Source organism: Hyperolius riggenbachi, chromosome 4 (genome assembly GCF_040937935.1).
Source record: "Hyperolius riggenbachi isolate aHypRig1 chromosome 4, aHypRig1.pri, whole genome shotgun sequence".
In the NCBI taxonomy this organism is placed as follows: Eukaryota; Metazoa; Chordata; class Amphibia; order Anura; family Hyperoliidae; genus Hyperolius; species Hyperolius riggenbachi.
Window position 1 is genome coordinate 77,662,389 of NC_090649.1, and position 18,606 is coordinate 77,680,994.

Consider the following 18,606-nt stretch of genomic DNA (forward strand, 5'->3'; position numbering starts at 1 on the left):
GAGGACGGAGGGCCGGGGGGGGGGGGAAATGGGGAAAGAATTGGAGATGGGAAATGGGAGGGGGGGGGGAAGAAGGGTGGGGGGGGTTTGTTTTAGGGGGAAGAAAGATAGTGGTAATTTTAAGTATTACATCATAGCATTAATATTCATAAACATAATCATAAACATAATCAAACGTTAATCTCAAGCATGTGGCGAGATACTTTCATAACATACAGTAAACAGTATCATAATTCATATATATATATTTTTTTTTTACCCATACATATGTGTATTGGGAGCGGTTAGCCTATATGAAATAGTGCAAAGGAGTTCAGGGCTGGCAATAGTACATTGGGTATTTAAGAAAGACATGCAGAGTAATTTCTAGAAGACACATAATGAACAAGCATCAAAACAGATTCACTTACCAGCAGTATGTCCAGATAGCACCTGGCGCCTCAGTGGCCAAGTAGTACTGAACTGCTGTTTATATAGTGTTGAACTCCTCCCCTTAGCTAATTGGAATGTGGGGAGGGCACTTAGTTACGTCATTACGCATGTGTACATGCGTATTTTGATGCGTAATGGCAGTGGCTGGATAGTGTACTGGCTAAGGGTGCTGCCTTTGACATGGGAGACCAGGGTTCAAATCCCGGCCGAGTCAAGTACCCATCCAATAAGGAATTCAAGGCAAGACTCCCTAACAATGCAGGGTGGCCTCTCGAGCGCGTCCCTGTGGCTGCAGCTTTTGAGTGCTTTGAGTCTGACAGGAAAACAGCGCTATGCAAATGTTTGGATTATGGATTATTATTAATGGCGGTCAAGGATTACGTATGCGTACATGCGTATTTTGACGCGTAATGGCGTATATGGATTGCATATTGTCAATGCGCGATGAAAAAAGGGGCGCATGCGTACTAGCATGATGCCATGCGTACGGTGGCATGGAATGGGAATGTGGCGTATATTTGAACGTGTTGGAATGCGGAACCATTGCTCAAAATAAGAGAATCACTATTTAATATTAATACATTTCAGGTTACTTGATCTGACAGTATATACCATTGTGGCTGTATAATTATATGCAATTATTGTCATACGATTTGCTCTGCATTGCAACAGTACTATCTATCAATGTAAACGCATATACATGTAAAAAATGAGTAAAATTGATAATACAAATAAAATAAAAAAATATAAAAGGTTCCGACTAGCCAACTAAGACATAGAGTATGGATAAAAACATGATCACGTTGAAATACTAAGCATAACGTTCTTAACATAAATACGCTCAAAAACAATTATAAAAATGAGCTAAAAACCCAAGAGGAATATAATAGTAAATAAAATAAATAAAAGATAATAAAAACTCGAACTTATAACACAGACCGATAAAAGAGGCGACTAAGTTAAAATAATATTGGAATGTTATGATCAGTGAATTTTTTCTAGTTGTTCGTTGAGTCCCTCCGGAATGAGAGTCCTCAGTATTTGTATCCAGAACATTTCTCTCGCTTTCAGTATTTCAAAAGCATTGTGCTGTTGTGGGTTAATGGATTCTATAAGTGTTATACGGAATAAAGTGGGGTCATTGTGATGGTGAGTGCCGAAGTGTCTCGAGACGCTGTGAAGGGGAAAGTTTTTCAGTATGTTTCTTTTGTGTTGTCCAATTCGGCTGCGTGCCGGTTGTGTGGTACGGCCCACGTACTGGAGGTGACACGGGCAGGAGATCACATATATGATATATCTTGAAGTACAGGTAATCGGGTGTTTAATTGGATAGTTTGTTTTGGTGGCATTGGAGCAGAATGAGGTGGTGATATTGATGAATGGGCAAGCTTTGCATCTAGTATTATTGCATGGAAAACAGCCCGGGGAGTGTGCAACGTTTGGAATTGAGTTGGATATTTGTGTACGAAGTTTGCTGGGTGCTAGTAAGTTGCGCAAGTTGGGGGCTCTTCTAAAGGTGATTTGAGGTTTTTGTGGGATAGATTGTCGCAGATAAGGGTCTTGTAGTAGAATATCCCACCTATTCGTTAGAATTGACCGGATCTGTGGGTGTTGGGCATTGTATCGTGTGATGAATCGGGGGCAGTCCACGCTAAGTGGCTTAGTGAGGAGCTGAGTTGGGTTGTGCGATGGAGTTGTTTTGGCTTTAAATTTCGCATCCTTGATAAGCTTTTTGGGGTATTTTCGTGCCAGAAATTTGTTAGTGAGTAAACCTGATTGTGTGTTGTAGTCTGAGATGTCTGTACAATTTCTGTATATCCTTCTAAATTGACTATATGGTGTGTTAATGGTCCAGGGGCGATGGTGAAAACTTTCAAAATGAATATAATTGTTAGCATCTACCGGTTTGAAGTATGTTTTGGTTTTTATAGTGTTAGATTCTATGAACAGTGTTAGGTCCAGGTATTCAATATTCATGGGGTCATGTTGTGAAGTGAATTGTAATCCAGCAGCATTTGAATTGAGATAATTGATAAAGAGGGGGATCTGGTCAATGTTGCCTTGCCATATCAGGATGAGGTCGTCTATGTACCGTCTATAAAAAACGATATTGTCAGTGAAGGGGTTATTAGCTTGTAATTTTTGTAGTTCCAGAAGTCCCATGGATAAATTTGCATATGATGGGGCGAACGACGAACCCATAGCTGTTCCATTGGTTTAATGGTAGATTTTGTCAGAAAAGGAAAAAATGTTGTTCTGTAGGATAAATTCTGTACATTGTACTAAGAAGGATTGTTGATCATAGGGCATAGCGGGATTAGTTGACAGAAAATGTTTGATAGCTGAAATACCATAAGAGTGTGGAATGTTGGTGTACAAAGAAGTTACATCGCAGGTGAGCCATACAAAACTATCTTGCCAGGTGATGCCTTTAAGAAGTTCTATCAGATGTGCGGAGTCTCTGAGGTAGGAGTCTAGTGATCGTACATGAGATTGTAGATGTTGATCTACAAAACGTGAGAGGTTGCTAGTCATTGAATTTATACCGGATATGATGGGGCGTCCTGGTGGTTTGGTTAAGGATTTGTGTATCTTGGGGAGATAGTAGAAAAAAGGTGTTTTGGGATGCGGGTTGATGATGTAGTTTCTTTCATTTTTTGAAATAATATTGTTGGATAGGGCATTATTGATGAAGGTTTTCAGTGTTTTGTTAAGCTCCATTGTGGGATCAACATCCAGGGTAATATAATATTTGGTGTCACCCAAAAGGCGTTCTGCCTCTTCCAGATAATCCTTTGTGTTAAGAATGACAATCCCTCCCCCTTTGTCTGCTGGTTTGATGGTAAGGTCATGATTATGCTGTAATGTCTTAATGGCGATCTTTTGTTGGCGGGTCAGGTTGGATACCGGGTTGGGGTTGTCAGTGTGTATGTTCTGTAGGTCATTAAGTACTAGTGAATAGAACGTGTCAATATAGTTGCCTTTTGAGGCTACAGGGTAAAATCTTGATCTTCCTTTAAGTTTTGTAGTGATGTATTGTTCTGTCTGAATATCGGAGGGGGATAGTGTGCAGATTGGTATGGTATCATCGTTGGTGATGATTAAGGCTGTCGGGTCATTGGGAGGGGGCGGATTTAGTTTTTTTATAGCAAAATGTCGTTTGAGTGTTAGTTTTCGTATGTAGGCATTTAGATCGGAAAAAATCTCAAACATATTTGACTGGTTGGTTGGACAAAAAGATAATCCTTTTTCCAACAGTGTGGTTTCGCAGCGGGATAATGAGTGATCGGAAAGGTTAAATATACATTTGGTTTGTTTTGAAGGGGGGGTGGGATTGGTTGTGGTTAGTGTTTTCCTCGTTTTTCTTTTACCGCGTTTCCCCCTTTTTCGGAGTCGGGTAGGGGTCTTTTTTTCTTTGGTTTGAATATGGTCCGAGACGCTATCGGACTGGGTAGTTGGGTAGCTAACACGTTCTGGGATAGTGTGGTAGGTAGGTCTAAAAAAGAGGATGTAAGAGTAGTATCAGCATTGGTGTTGGTGGTGTGTGGGGTGGTGGGGCCATTCATGTTGGGTTGGAAAAAAGTTTCAATGGAAGTTTGAATGAATGTAGTTGGCTGTTCTGAACTATTATCATTTTCAATGTGAGGGGTTGTAGGAGCTTGATTGGTCATTGGGATTGGTCGGGGGCTGTCGCTTGCGGAGGGGTTGGGAGTGGTGGGTTCGGAGTCATATATACTTAACTGTGAAGGTCGGATTGGTGAATTGTGCTCTGATTCTAGTATAGTAGGGGAGGGATTGTCACTCATTCTGGGTTCAACTGTTTTGGATGAATTTGTAGGTAACAAAGACAATGGGGCATCTTTACCGGAGAAGTTGAAGTTTGGATTCATTAGAGGTATTCGAGTAGCTGGTTTGTCACCTCCAGTACGGGGGGTCGAGGTAACTGACTTGTTTTGTTTGGGGTGTGTGTTGGCAATGGTTAGTTTTTTGTTTTGGCGTTGTGGTTTCGCTATTATTGTTGGTCCTGTGTTATAATTGAAACTGTTCGGAGGGGGAGTGGAAGCCGTGAATTTGTTAGTTGTGATTATCGCTGTTGTATTATTGGTAATTGGGGTGGGGGTGATATTAGGTGTGTTGGTTGGTGGTGGGACCGGTGGTGGTGGAAAAAACGGCGGGGGTGGGTATGGTGGATATCTGGTGGGGGGTGGCGGTATGGTGAGACTCATAAGTGGTACTGGGCGGGGTTGTGGAAGTGCAGGTGGTCTACCTGGCAAAGGAGCAGTTGGGGGGTGCAATTTTCGCTCCCTCTCCCTGTGCTCTGCATAAGCCAGGCGGTCCCTATTGAGTTTTTTAAGTTTGATATCAATGGTTTCAATTTCAAATTTTCTGAGTCGTGAAGTGAGGTTTGATAGGAGTGGACCGTATTGGGGGCTTTTGGAATGGAGGGCGAGGAAGTTTCGGCATTCAGTAATTACTGGCTGCAAGGCCTGAATGATTGATTTTCTTTTATTTATGAGCCTCTCCATCATGCCCTGTGTACAAAATTCGAGGAAAGCATACCACTCAGTTGTAAATACAGTGTCCGTGGGGAAGGCAGTAAGAGTTTTTATACGGTGTGTTCTTTGGACTTCATGGTTTTGTTGCTCCCAATATTCTCTTAGACAACCCCTGAGGCCGTCACAGAGCAGCTGTATTTGTACTGACATTAGATTACACACAGGTGCACTCTATTTAGTGATTAGCACCCATCAGGCAATGTCTATGGGCAACTGACTGCACTCAGACCAAAGGGGGCTGAATAATTACGCACACCCCACTTTGCAGTTATTGATTTGTAAAAAATGTTTGGAATGATGTATGATTTTTGTTCCACTTCTCACGTGTACACCACTTTGTATTGGTCTTTCACGTGGAATTCCAATAAAATTGATTCATGTTTGTGGCAGTAATGTGACAAAATGTGAAAAACTTCAAGGGGGCCGAATACTTTTGCAAGCCACTGTAGGTGATTGCTTCCAGGAGTTCCACTTTAATTATAAGAATTCAAAAGTTTGAATCCTTTAACTTCGTTTGCTAAAATTAAAAATTACAAACTGAAGAATGTTAAAAAAAAAAAAAAAAAAGAAGAAAAAAATAAAATCCGATTGCGAGATAAAGCAGGAGAAAAAACCCAGCATGCCTAGATTAAGTGTTTAAGGGCATTCAGCTCAAAATGACTAATCTAATTTATCTACTTGAGATTACTGGCATCCCCGTTGTTGTAAAATCCCGCTGCTGAACTCTGCCAACACGCTGACCGATTGTCTCAGTTCTGCCAAAAACCTGTCTAATCCCAAGATATCCCAATTATTACTCTGGATAGGAGCCTTAAAACTCCTCTTAACCCCAAGACAGTAGCCTACTGAGACAAACTCTGAATCAGGTTACACTATGCATCTCAATGTCTAGTCACCGCCGATCGTACTCCTTCTGATGGATGTCTGAATTCTAAGATTGGTGTATGCAAAGATTATCAGTGACACTGTTTATTTTATTAATTGTCCTCTTCTACTTTCTTACTTTCCACTCTCTCTTTCTCATCTTTCATCCTCCTTCTCATCTTTCTTCTCCCCCTTTCCCCTCGATCCTCTTTCCCCCTCACCACCTTTCCCCTCGATCCTCTTTCCCCCTCACCCCCTTTTCCCTCTCTCCTCATTCCCCCTCACCCCCTTTTCCCTCTCTCCTCATTCCCCCTCACCCCCTTTCCCCTCTATCCTCTTTCCCCCTCACCACCTTTTCCCTCTCTCCTCATTCCCCCTCACCCCCTTTTCCCTCTCTCCTCTTTCCCCCTCACCACCTTTCCCCTCTCTCCTCTTTCCCCCTCACCTCCTTTTCCCTCTCTCCTCATTCCCCCTCACCCCATTTCCCCCCACTGGCTCTCTTCTCTGCCTCTACCACCTCTTCTTTCTACAAGTGAGGAATATGGGCTTTTTTCCCCATCAGTAATACTTAAAGAGGAACTCCAGCCTAAACAAACATACTGTCATTAAGTTACATTAGTTATGTTAATTAAAATAGATAGATAATATAATCTCTTACCCACCCTGTTTTAAAAGAACAGGCAAATGTTTGATTTCATGATGGCAGCCATCTTTTTGGTTGAAAGAAGGTGACAGGGAGCATGAGACACAGTTCCAACTGTCCTGTGTTCTGAGCACCTCTCCCAGTTGCTAGGCAACGTGAATAACAAAATAGGAAATCCCATCATGCTCTGCACAGCATCAGGGAAAAAAAGCCCGGGCAGTTTTCTTTGATGGGTGGAGCTTAGGTAAAAATGCAGCTAAAAATTATGCTTTGGTAAGAAAAACACATTTTCTGATGCTGTGAAACTGTTAAAGGAACACCAAGCCTTTTCAGTTCTGCTGAGTAGATTTTTTAGTCCGGAGGTTCACTTTAATGACCACTTAACCTCCCTAGCGGTATGGACAGAAATGTCAGTTCAAAAAAAACTTGCTGTGAACAGTGTAAACATGCATACACATCAATACTCTCCTGCACTGTATACTAGACCCTTGCTTGACACATTTTGGCAAGTTACAGAAAAAAAAAAGTTTTAAAAATAAATTGTATCACTGTTTGCACAGAAATCCTGGGGAAATTGAACGCTGGGGAGGTTAATGACCTTTCTCTGACCACTGCGGTAAGTGGCCATACACCCGTTAGATTAGCAGCAGATAGATCATCAGTAGATTTTCTGATCTATCCGATGTGTTTAAAAAAATGTTTTACTAGGAACAGATTTCCAATAGATTTTTAGTTAGAAATCTATTGTAAATCGATCTGATGGCATTCTGTTGCCATCAGATTTCCATTAGGTCCAATGCAAATTGATAAGCCATCTCCAGAGATAAGCCAAATTTCTCCAACATGTCAGATCAATTGACATCAATGGAAATTGGCCGCAAATCGATCGATTGGGCCCCTTTAGTCCTGTTTTTCCAAATTTCTACCACTTTTTGGTTATGCGCATTCTGCACAGAAAAGAGTTTTTGTGTAGAGAATAGTAACTGCTGGAGACAACGTAAAGCGTATCTCCAGTCACAGGAGTAGAACAGTAAAGCTTTCTATGAGAACAGACTGAAATTGATACCGTATTATTAGTATTATTAGAAACTGTTTTCCTTATATCCTGAAATGTTGATGCACAGATTGCTCTAGGTGTTTCCCCTCTTTCATAGTGACTGTTGATATACTCCAGTGCTGACAAACTACTACATTTTCAGTTGGACTCCATAACACACATTCTGTGCTAGGGCAGAAAAGGCTTTTAGTTATCTTTCAAAGCGGACTTGAAGAATGGGAATGAAGTGTGTGACTTTAGACTCCTTTTAGTGTGACTCCTTATGGCAGTGTTCTCCAACCCAGTTCTCAAAGCCCACCAGCAGTGCATGTTATGTGGAAATCCATAGAGATAGTCAATCAGTTCTGCTGAGACACCAACTGTGTGTGTTTCAAAAAAACTGAATCGTGCTCCCAGCATTTGGTGTGACCCCACTTGTGCAGCACGAGGTACAATATTATGTTTGTTGTAACTGTTGATCAGTTCCACACATCAATTCAAAGGAATGTTAGCCCATTCCTCCATACAGAACGGCACTTGGATGTTGGTGGCCACCAACACATGAGCCACTCACATTAGGTCTTTCCACAGCATTTCAATTGGCTGCTAACTATATATCGGGGTTTTGTTGTGTTTTTGTTTTTATTTTATTTTTTTGGGGGGGAGGGGGTATGTATTCAAGTTAGCAAAACATTTTCATATGGCATGTTTTTGCACCTTATTATTTAAAATATTTCCTTAGTCCCAAACCTAAAATTACTTAAAAAGAAGCTGTGCTAACTTAAAGCGGATCCGAGATGAAAAACTAACTATAACAAGTAACTTGTCTATATATCTTATCTAATGTTTAGATAGTTTACACAGCAAATCTATCTCCAAACAGTTTTAATAGAATATGATTATTTCTTCCTGTGATACAATGACAGCAGCCATGTTGTTTGTAAACATTACACGGAGGCAGGCTTATCTGCATCTTGAGCAAAAAAACCTAATCCTCCTCCCTCCTCCCCTCTGCCTCAGAAATCTCTGGCTAGTAACACCTCCCCCTCCTCTTGCCCAGACTGAGCTCCCATGAGCCCTTGCTACTGTCCTAAAGTGCCTTGGCTCTCTGAAAACCTGTGGGCGTGGCTTGTTTAGTTTTTAGGGAATTCGAGTATTAAAACAAAAACAAAAAAGAATTTGGCTTGAGGGATGCCCTATAAACAATAGGAAAGGAACACGATTATGCAATGAGTAAGTTCATCTCGGATCTACTTTAACTCTTTCTTGGTATTATTGTTTTACTTACTTATTAGTACTTTTTCACTTTTTAAATGCTAAAAGAGTATGTTGTAGGGTAGGATTAGAGAAAAACACAGGAGATAAATCTATTGAATGTGAGCCAGTTTTTTCAACATTTTCCGGATAATTTGAAGAGATGGTCAGTTCATACATTTTTCTAACTTGATGCAAATTGTGTTACAATTTCTATGTAAATTATAACTCGACCAATCAAAATCATTGTTCCATTCTAATCCCGATTTCCCATATTCAAGCTGCATTTGAATTTGCATCAAGTTAGAAAAAATTACAGTTTATGTATCATGTCTAATAATTTACTACATCTTATATCTTTTTATACATATATACCTATTAAAGCAAACCTAAAGCAAAAAAAAAACAACACTTATGATTAAAAGGGAACCAGAGGCCCCAGGAAAAAGATGCTATACATACCTGGGGCTTCCTCCAGCCCCATATGCATGGATCGCTCCCACGCCGCCGTCCTCCGCTGCCTGGATCCGCCGGTACCGCGTCCCGTCATGGCCGCCAGTCGGCCGGCAGACACGGCCAATGGTCCGCATCACACGGGGCTCCCTCCATATAAGTACGCGTGAGGCTGCTTACTGCGCAGCCTCACGCGTACATACATGGAGGGAGCCCCTGTGATGCGGACAATTGGCCGCGTCCGCCGGAAGTGACGGGACCCGGTACCGCCGATCCAGGAAACGGAGGATGGTGGCGTGGGAGCGATCCGTGCGTATGGGGCTGGAGGAAGCCCCAGGTATGTATAAAAGCTTTTTCTTTTTTTTTACGTTCCTCTCTGGTTCCCTTTAATGTATTGTTTGTGTAGTATGGATAATAAATATAACATTAGTAGCAAAGAAAGAGTCTCATATTTTTATTTTTAGTTATATAACTTTAAAAAAAGTATCGCATCATAGCGTCACAGTTGAATTTTAAAACCTCACTCTGTCTTTTAAGCCATAAAACAAAGCAGAAATAATGACCTTTTGAACGTTCCTGCCTAAAACCTTATCTCAAGCTGTCTCTCACTGTTCTCTGTCTGTTTAAGTGCTTCAGAAAACAGGACTGTATTCAATCCAGTGGCTCTTTTGCCACTAAAGCTTTTGAACTCTTCCTGTACTGGAAAACAATATGAGACTCTTTTCTTTGCTACTAATGTTCTATTTCTTAGCTGTACTACACATACAATTCACTATCTCATATGTTTATTTTCACTTCAGATTTGCTTTAAAGTTAACACATACTTATGCAAGTTTACAGCTAATTACATCTAATATAAATTCTTATTAATTTTGAATTCAATTTCATGTCATGTAAAAAATGTTTTTATATTTTCTTAAAATAACTGAGTGCTAAAAAACAGAGCTGTTCCAGTCATTAAGTGGATTAATGTAAATGCTACACTGCATAAATTATGCAAATTAACCTGCAGAATCTAACGCAAGTCTATATTTCACTTATGTTGGCGCAATATGGAGAAGTTTTTGAGGTTTGCATTTTCCTTTAAACAGATCCTTCGATCCATATTTAATTTAGGCTAGCCACAAGTTACATCCACCGCAAAGACACCTTCCCCCCAAGCAGATTAGATTGTGTTGGTTTTGCCAGGCAAGTTACAGATTTGCTGTGCCGGGCGCAAATGGAAAAAGCCAGGCGATAAAGATAGTGTCACCTAATGGCGTAGATCATTATTTTCAAATCAATGTTTTTTCATTAGTACAACAAAGACGAACGATGGCCGGGACCTGCTCTTCTGCCGAGTATATTGTGCACAATATGTTCACAGCGTACTATTCATTTCAGAAGGAACCTCAAGTGTTCATTAGTTCTTTATTTGTCCCATTTTACTTGAATGTTGTTTTGTTGCCGGGAATCTGAAAGCCCGCAAGTAAAATGGCCAAGCCGTGCTTCATTAAGACCAGGAGAAGAATACATATATTTTTTCTTCTTCTTATAGATAATTCAAAGCCACCACTTTGTATTCAGGCTGAAACCTCCAATACACTGTTGCTATGTAAAATGACCACATAAATATTATAAGCAAGACTGCTTCATAGCCAGTGGTTGGCAGCATCCTGTCAATGCGTGGGCACTGTCGGTCATAGGATTTCTGCTATGGCTTGGTGTGGGTACAGGCATTTGTGGCAATTCCTGGTCTGTGTGCACAATGGCAAGGTTTTGGCACGTATACAATGGACATGTGTTGGCTACATATTGCAGAATAGGCATAAAAAGACACCTACCAACAACAACCTAGTGCTTTGAGTTCCTACAAATCTTGCTGTAAAGCTGTGTACTCACCGCTCGACGGGTCCAGCGATATCCCCTTAACGACAGTCGCTAGCGACGCTTCTTCCAGTCGGTAGGTTAAAGTGCAGGGTCACGCGATGTACACGGTGGCAGGAGCGAGACTTCTGCGATCAGGGGTCTCAAAAATCCGATCCGCCGTGTCCGTCCGTTGTAATCGGCACGACGCTAGACGATGTTCGCAAACGTGCACCTGTACCCACCTCATGACGTCACTGAAAAATCGGCGGTCGTCGAAAAAATCGCCAGGTGGGTACGAGGCTTTACAGATACTATCTAAGTTAGGTAGTAGACCTGCTTGCATCTGTATCCTGTGTTGCTGACGTCTGGCCTCTTTTGACTTTCACCTTCCTCAACAACCAACCAAGCCTTTTTTGCTGGCTGCTCTGACCTCTGCTGCAGGAACTCACCAAGACTTTGTTGTCTGTCTTAAGCTGCATACTCGCCTCACAACGCCGGAAGATGGATCCAGTGACGTCTCCCTGACGACGAGCGCTCCCCAATGCATCTTCCGGCCGGTGGTTATGCACAACGGCACACAATGGGAGCGAACGAGACTTCAATCGATTGCAGTGCTTTGCGCAAGAGTCGTTGGGGTTCTTAAAGATCTGATCCGCTGTGACGGTCGTTATCGCTATGCGACACTAAATGACGTTCGCGTGATCATGCGTCTGCACCCACATTGTGAGTTTGAGGAAACGACCGCACGTCATTCAAAAAATCACCTGTCTGTGAGGAAACGCTGAAAAGCCGCCGCAAGTGCTCAGAGTGAGGCTGCTGTTTCCGCGTCCAACATGGCGGCACAACGCGAAGAAACCGCCGCATGCCGCATGGGCAGAGCGGTGGAGTCTGCGTTGGATGCGGCGGATTGCGCGCATAGCAATACTACTGACATTGTGGTTGGACGCGGGGAAGCCACCGCTTGCTTGGAGAGCAGTGCGGCGGCCCCCGCGCCCGAATCAGCGCAGCGGATACATTGCAAAACATGTCTGGTGTGGCTGGGACTGCTAGTCCACACAGGTTCAGAAGGAGAGGCAGAGCTTATATGACAGCCAGAGAAGAGTCAGCTGACCAAGCTGGTCAGCTGACATTTTTACCACCTTCCATTGGTCCAGCACTTAGGGGTGGTGCTGGAGAGCGCTATAGTATACAGTGGTGTTTTTTTGCATGTTTGTCACACTTAAATGTTTCTGCTCATCAAAAAACGTTAACCATTAGTTAAAGATAACATAATTGAACACAAAATGCAGTTTTAAATGATGGTTTTTATTATTTAGTGAGAAAAAAACTCAAAACCTACATGGCCCTGTGTGAAAAAGAAATTGCCCCCTGAACCTAATAACTGGTTGGGCCACCCTTAGCAGCAATAACTGCAATCAAGCGTTTGCGATAACTTGCAACAAGTCTTTTACAGCGCTCTGGAGGAAATTTGGCCCACTCATCTTTGCAGAATTGTTGTAATTCAGCATTATTTGAGGGTTTTCTGGCATGAACCACCTTTTTGAGGTCATGCCACAACATCTCAATAGGATTCAGGTCAGGGCTTTGACTAGGCCACTCCAAAGTCTTCATTTTGTTTTTCTTCAGCCATTCAAAGGTGGATTTGCTGGTGTCTTTTGGGTCATTGTCTTGCTGCAGCACCCAAGATCGCTTTAGCTTGAGTTGACGAACAGATGGCCGGACATTCTCCTTCAGGATTTTTTGGTAGACAGTAGAATTCATGGTTCCATCTATCACAGCAAGCCTTCCAGGTCCTGAAGCAGCAAAACAACCCCAGACCATCACACTACCACCACCATATTTTACTGTTGGTATGATGTTATTTTGCTGAAATGCTGTGTTACTTCTACGACAGATTTAACAGGACACGCACCTTCCAAAAAGTTCAACTTTTGTCTCGGCGGTCCACAAGGTATTTTCCCACAAGTCTTGGCAATCATTGAGATTTTTTTTAGCAAAATTGAGACGAGCCATAATGTTCTTTTTGCTTAAAAGTGGTTTGCGCCTTGGATATCTGCCATGCAGGCCGTTTTTGCTCAGTCTCTTTCTTATGGTGGAGTTGTGAACACTGACCTTAATTGAGGCAAGTGGGGCCTGCAGTTCTTTAGATGTTGTCCTGGGGTCTTTTGTGGCCTCTCGGATGAGTTTTCTCTGCGCTCTTGGAGTAATTTTGGTCGGCCAGCCACTCCTGGGAAGGTTCATCACTGTTCCATGTTTTTGCCATTTGTGGATAATGGCTCTCACTGTGGTTCGCTGGAGTCCCAAAGCTTTAGAAATGGCTTTATAACCTTTACCAGACTGATAGATCTCAATTACAGTACTTTTGTTCTCATTTGTTCCTGAATTTCTTTGGATCTTGGCATGATGTCTAGCTTTTGAGGTGCTTTTGGTCTACTTCTCTGTGTCAGATAGCTCCTATTTAAGTGATTTCTTGATTGAAACAGGTGTGGCAGTAATCAGGCCTGGGGGTGACTACAGAAATTGAACTCAGGTGTGATAAACCACAGTTAAGTTATTTTTTAACAAGGGGGGGCAATCACTTTTTCACACAGGGCCATGTAGATTTGGAGTTTTTTTTCCTCACTAAATAATGAAAACCATCATTTAAAACTGCATTTTGTGTTCAATTATGTTATCTTTGACTAATAGTTAACGGTTTTTGATGAGCAGAAACATTTAAGTGTGACAAACATGCAAAAGAATAAGAAATCAGGAAGGGGGCAAATAGTTTTTCACACCACTGTATATACTGGGTGCTGGTCATTTCTCTGGTGTCTGGCGTTGCGATCACTACGTGGTAGCACTCAGACCTTGTCTGTTTCTGTGTTCTAGCATAGTTTCCAAAGGTGTTGATGATCAAGGAGCTCACACCTTAGCATTAGGAATATTGAACTGTATTATTTGTTATGACCTTTTGCCTGCCTGACTATTCCTCTGAACTCTGATTCTGTACCTTGCTATTTCTGAAATCCTGTTGCCAAACTCTGCTCGTTCCTGGACTCTGTATTTGCCTCCTGATTCTGTACCTTGCTATTCTGATACTCCGTTGCCAAACCCTGTCTGTTCATTGGATTCCGTATCTGTCTCCTGAATCTGTACCTTATCTGTCTGTGTGTTAACGACCTGGCTTGCCCGGCCTCGAGAACTGGCCTTACTGTTAGAGGCAGTTCCCAGACCTGTTAGTGACACCCTCTCTCTGGTGTCACTCACGCTCTGTCCTTCCTACTTTCAGCCTAGCCCCTCCTCCGGGAGAGTCTAGGCCAACGGAAGGAACATACTTCCGTGCAGTACTCCTTACTGCATCTGTACCTTCTCCTGAAGTGCAGTACTCAAAGTATTACTGTTGCACCAACACTCGCATATCTCAGGTGTCCAGAGGTTAGTAGATATATCTGATTATCGGTGATACTGCAGTCATCAATAATCGGGTATATTCTGTATTCTCGGTGATACTGCAGTTCACCGGTAATCAGACCCTCTCTGTGTTACACCGATCGTTACACTGTCATTGGGAGAATCATTGGAAAAATCGTGAAGTGGGTACTGTTCCTTACACTTTGTTACAGATACTGACCAGCCTATTTTCTGCTTGTCTTGATTCCAGTGCTTAGTACTCCCATCTTCACTGAAAACCTGTCCACCTCTTTTGTAAAAAAAAAACTGGGGTTGCAACCTGGAAGTTCACCACAGCAAAGTAGTTTGGTGCTCTCTAGGAGTATCCCTCTGTCAGGCTTCCTAGGCTTTTCACTCTAGCAGTGCCTTTATCAACTGAGGGTTAATTCCATGACAAAAGGTAAACTTGTTACAATCCTGAACAAAAGAAATTGATGAGATAAACCATTGCTTATCACTGAGTACCTCTATTCTGATCTACCTAAAAGTACTTGGAATGTGAAGGCAAGTTTACAGTAGAGAGGGAAATTGTCACATGTCCACTGGAGCTCACTCTCTGCATCACCTCAAATTTCCAGGTAGGAAGTGTCTGGGACATGCCCCAAAACTAAACTTAGAAATGTATAGGTATTACCTTCGGAGCTAAACTTTTTAAAAATGTAACAATCCTTTGGGTTCCTGTGCTTGTTTTATGGTGCACCTATCCAGAAAGACCGAAGGCCTCTAGAACAGGTCTTTTCAACCCTGTCCTCAAGGCCCACCAATGGTGCATGTTTTGTGGAAATCCACAGGGGTAGTTAATCAGCTCTGCTGAGACACTAATTACCCCACCTGTGCATGTTTGTGGTTTTCTGCAAAACATGCACTGTTGGTGGTACTTGAGGACAGGGTTTAGACCTCTGATTCCCTGTCACAAGAGACAAGGTCCTGCAAATGATTACACCTACTTCCTGTGAAATCCAAAGTCCTGGTTCTACATGTAGACACACTGGCCTATATGCAATTCACTTTTTCACCGGAGTTTTCTCCCAGGAGATAGTTTTTAATCTTATGTTTGAAATAACTTTTCAGCACTTTGCAATTAAAAAAATACCAAAAGTAGGTGGAAAAGTACTGTCAAAATGATTTAGTGTATTTACTTTCTTCCTGGGGGCTTAAAAGGCATTTATTTGACAAGGTATAGAAATATTAACTTGGAGAAAACTAAGGAGAAAAAGTGAATTGCATTTGGGCCATTGGCCCCTGAGTTTTCTCCTAGGTGATATTTTCAAACTTGTCAACAAAAGGCCTTTTAAACCACCAGCAAGCGAAAATATACTGTAAATAATGTTAATAGTAGTTTTTCATGGACTTTTTGTTACTTTTTCCATTGCCAAAGTGCTGAAAAGTTATTCTAAATTAAAGATAAAAAAATTATCTCCTAGGAGAAACTCAGGAGGAAAATTTAGTTGCATATGGCCCCTTGGCCCTTAATCAATTTACTTTTTCTCCTGTGATATTAAGTGATCATTTTTCATCTTCTGCTTTAGATAACCTTTCAGCACTCTGCAATTGAAAAGGTACCAACAATTAAATGATAACGTAAGTAAGAATATGTTCTGATTGGATGTTTTGAATAATAAGCACTACTGTTCACTGTTAATGTTAAACTTCTATTCAATGATATATATTGAAGCAGAAAAAGTTCTGTAAGAATTATTCTGAGTATTTTTTGATTGCTGGTGGCTTAAAAGGCATTTTATTGATCAGGTGTACCTAGGAGAAAAGGTAGGAGAAAACGTGAATTGAATAAGGGCCATTGGCCTCAATTCTGCTAGGGTTATCAAACAAATTACCTCATGTGAGGTAATTTACCTCATGAAGTAATGACATTTAGCAATTCTGGTAGGTTTTAGTCTTATTTTACCTCATGAGGTAAATTATGAGGTAATTCATGAGGTAATTTGCATTAATTTTACCGAAAATGGCTATTCTCATGGAAATTCGGGGGCATGTTAGCACATCATTTACTTATCAGTTTAAGACCTGCCTGTACCTGGCGGTGTAGTCAATTTGTATGCATTTTTCAGTTTTTAGTGGCGTTCCAATTACTGTTTTAGTGGAGTTCCTATTCAGGCTGTTTAATAGAAAAAAATAGTAGAAATAAAACTCCAAATATTTACTGAATTTTTTTTTATAAGGGATGCCTATAAATATACTTTTTATAGGTTGCTACATAATCAAATACACCTCCCCCCCCCCCCCCCAAAACAAAAGAAATCTTCCAAAGACTATCCTAACTTATGGAAGACAATTAAGACTACTATTATTTATTTACTGCAAGCTTACCACTGAAATACCTCATGTTTTACCTCACTTTTTGCATTTACCTCATGTTTTATCTCATGTTTGGAAATGGAGAAAAATCTTTGCGAATTGCTAAAACAAAGAGGAAAATACCTTATGAGGTATTCTACCTACAAAAAAAAAATTGTTTTTAATGTACTGTTGAGCATTTATTATCCTTCCAACTTTGAGTATCACAAGTTAATACCTAACTGACCAACTGTGAGGAAACGCGAAAAAGCCGCCGCTAGTACTCAGAGTAAGGCGGCGGATTCCACGTTCAACATGGCAGCTGGCGCGCAGTCGGAGCGCGGAGAAACCGCCGCATGCCCAGACAACAGGACGGCGGATTCCGCGTCCGACGCGGCAGGTTGCACGCATAAGCCTACTCCTATCAGCAATGCTGAATGCGGAGAAAACGCCGCACGCACAGACAGCGCTGCGGCGGATTCCGCATCCAACACAGCAGAAACATTACAACACATGTCTGGTGTGGCTGGGACTGATAGTCCACACAGGTTCAGAAGGACGCGCGCGCAGAGAGGCAGGGCCTTTATGACAGTCAGAAGGGGGTCAGCTGACCAAGCTGGTCAGCTGACAAATTCAGCAGCTTTCATTGGTCCAGCACTTAGGGGAGGCGCTGGTGAGCACTGGTGTATATATACTGGGTGCTGGTCATTTCTCTGGTGTCTGGCGTTGCGATCACTACGTGGTAGCACTCAGACCCTGTCAGTATCTGTGTTTATTAGACCAGTTTCTTAGGTGTTGATGATCATGGAGCTCACACCTTAGTCTAGGAATTCTGTTATTATCTGTGATTATTATCTAGACCAGTTTCCAAGGTGTTGATGGTCAAGGAACTCACACCTTAGTCTAGGAATTCTGTATTATCTGTATTATTATTGTTATCTAGTCTAGTTCCAGGAGTGTTGAGAATCTTGGAGCTCACACTCAAGCCTAGGCAGTGTTGATTCTGTTATGACTTTCTGCTTTCCTGACCATTCTTCTGATCTCTGATTCTGTACCTTTGTCATTCTGATACCCTGTTGCCAAACTCTGCTGGTCTTAGGATTCTGCACCTGTATACTGTCTCTGTACTTTATCTGTCCGTGTGTTAACGACCTGGCCTGTCCGACCTCGCGAACTATCTCTCTTGTTAAGAGATAGTTCACAGATCTGTCAGTAGCACTTCCTCACTGGTGTCACTCACGTTCTGTCCTTCCCACTCTCAGCCTGGCTCCGCCCCTTGGGGAGTCTCAGGCCATTGGAAGGAATCTGTTCTCTGGGCAGTACCTCCTATTACCTTACACCCACTGTACGGGTGATCTCCTCAAAGTATTACTGTTGCATCAAAACACTCATATATTACTCAGGTGTCCAGAGGTTAGAGATATATCTGATTATCGGTGATACTGCAGATCATCTATAATCTGGTATATATCTGCATTCTCGGTGATACTGCAGATCGCCGGTAATCAGATCCTCTCTGTGTTACAACGATCGTTACACCAACCCAGCAGCTCAATCCACAGAAAGTAGAAAGTAAGTTGTACTGTAGTTCCAAAAACATTTGGACCGCTAGACACACTGGGCCTGATGAAATTCACTTTTTCTCTTATGTTTTATCCTAGGAAATCATTTTTCATCTTGTGGTTAAATAACTTTTCAGCACTTTGCAATAAAAAAAAAATTACTAACAAGTAGGTAAAAAAAATACTGTCAAAATTGTTCTGAGGATTTTCTTGTTTGCTGTTGGCTTAAAA

At 41.8% G+C, this 18,606-nt stretch overlaps 1 protein-coding gene across 6 annotated transcripts in view; it reads left to right on the forward strand.

Annotated features, from left to right (window-relative positions):
• Positions 1-18,606, forward strand: part of KLHL29 (kelch like family member 29) — a 1,379,660-nt gene that overhangs the window by 282,331 nt on the left and 1,078,723 nt on the right. Inside the window, exon 5 of one of the 6 annotated variants that reach the window (XM_068280223.1) lies at positions 16,048-16,099. The exons of the other annotated variants lie outside the window; for them this stretch is intronic. The gene's annotated coding sequence lies outside the window, so the exon portion shown is untranslated. The remainder of the gene's footprint in view (positions 1-16,047; positions 16,100-18,606) is intronic. 6 annotated transcript variants of the gene reach the window in all.